The 2,121-nt window shown below is 44.2% G+C and overlaps 1 pseudogene; it reads right to left on the bottom strand.

Moving 5' to 3' along the window:
• Window positions 1-1,618: 1,618 nt before the first annotated feature.
• The window catches only part of LOC106000913, a 1,109-nt pseudogene continuing 606 nt past the window's right edge, over window positions 1,619-2,121 (bottom strand).

Here is a 2,121-nt window from a genome sequence, read left to right on the forward strand (position 1 = left end):
GCAAACTGCAGGATGAAGATGTCTGCTCCTTGTTGGTTCTTGCTGGTGTTGAGTAGAATCCACTCACTTGCTGCGTCTGGCTCCTTCGTCCCAGACTCCCTGTGGCTCAGGTTTGGGTGCCCTGCGGTCGCCGCCACGACCCTGCCGCCGTGGCGGCGGCTGCTGGCAAGCGCTCAGATGTGTCTCCTTGCCTTGGCTTCCCCTCTCTTTCCTAACTCTCTGTCCTGTGATGGCACACTTGGTGTGATTCTTTGGCTTAGGACTGTTCAATGGAACTCTAAAACTGCTTTCTATGCGAGAGCTTGTTCAGATTCCAGCTTCTCCTCCACAATCTTCCCAGAACTTCATCTTTCTGAGTGGTTTATTGGACATTCCTGGTTGGACTGGCTTTGACCTTGGATCCTTAGATCTCAGCCTCCTGAGTAGGAAGGATTATAGGCAAGAGCCAGCGATGCCTGGCTTGTTCCTGAGCTTCTTTGGCTCAAGGCTAGCACTCTACCACTTGAGCCACTATACTACTTCTGGCTTTTTCTGTGTATGTGGTTCTGAGGAATTGAGCCCAGGGCTTCATGCATGCTAGGCAAGCACTCTACCACTAAGCCACATTTCCTGTCCCCCACCAATAATAGTTTAAGTAACTAAGCAACATGAAACTTTTTTTTTGAGCTGGGCACTGGTGGCTCATGCCTGTAACCCTAGCTACTCAGGAGGCTGAGATCTGAGGATCAAGGTTCAAAGCCAGCCCAGGTAGGAAAGGCTGTGAGAGTCTAATATCCAATTAACCACCATAAAACCAGAAGTAGCCCTGTGGCTCAAGTGGTAGAGTGCTCGCCTTGAGCTGAAGAGCTCAGGGCCAGCATCCAGGGTCAGAGTTCAAGCCCCATGAAACGACAAAAACGCGAAAAAAAACTTAAAAGAATATTGTCAAGGACTCGGAACGTGGCTTAGTTGTACAGTGCTTGCCTTGCATGCATGAGGTCCAGAGTATGATTCCTCAGCACCACATAAGCAGAAAATGCAGGAAGTAGCACTGTGGTTCAAGTAGTAGAGCACTAGCCTTGAGCTGAAGAGCTGAGGGACAGTGCCCAGGCCCAGAGTTCTGGCCTCACCACCGACAAAAAAAACAACATATATATTTTTTCAAGGTAATGTACAGAGTGGTTATAGTTACAGCAGTAAGGTAATAAATACATTTTTTGACAAACTTGTTATACTTCCCTCCTTTTTCCTACTTTCTATCCCCCTCCCTCCTACCTCCTCACCCCCCAAAATTTGTACAGATCATTTCCAACACATTGTCTTCTATATATTGCTGTTGCATTGGCTCAACCCATGTCCTTTATCTCACCATTCTGTTGTTTCCCTTCCCTTCCCTAATTCAAATAAATGTATATGCAATACTATGGCACCAAACTGAAATACAGCAACAACAGGGGATATAAATATAAAATGAGAATGTTTGAGAAATCATACTCCCTCAATGTTTAAGAATTACAGCATGTCTGAAGTTGAATAAGACTTCAAGTGCTCAATACACACAATTTATACACACAGTTTTATTTCCCATGTACATTACTAGGAACTTCACTGCTTTTGAGCAAAAATTTTGGCTGTATAATTAGCCATTGAATGCTTTATGACAACTGGTACTTCCCATCAATGAAAGGGAGAGTGTACATTTGGAAAGACTTTTATTATTCTTTGTAAGGCAAAAAAGGACATGGCTAGGTAACCTGATGAAAAATACAAACGATCACTTCCAGTGTTGGAATTTTCACTGCTGTGTAAAAGTAATAAAAGTCCATGATGTTGTTCGAGCAATAGAAGAACCCGAAACAGCTGACCAACAGCAAGATGATGTGTGTGGCTTTGTTCTCTGGTGCTGGCTGTGAGACAAGCCTGGGACTATGGAGGTGCCGGGCTGTCTTGTGGTGTCGGTACAGGAGGGTAACCACATAGAGGCTAGTGATGATCATGAGGATTACAAACACAAGATCTCAAAATAAGAAGATAGAGATGCAATACCATAATCTATTGTCTTCTATCTGCTGAGTATGACAAGATACATTGGGAAATCCAGAACTTGCAAGAGTAAAATTGCTTTTGGGTTTCATAACCTTA

The sequence above is a fragment of the Dipodomys ordii genome, unplaced genomic scaffold (genome assembly GCF_000151885.1).
Source record: "Dipodomys ordii isolate 6190 unplaced genomic scaffold, Dord_2.0 Scaffold250, whole genome shotgun sequence".
Lineage (NCBI taxonomy): Eukaryota > Metazoa > Chordata > Mammalia > Rodentia > Heteromyidae > Dipodomys > Dipodomys ordii.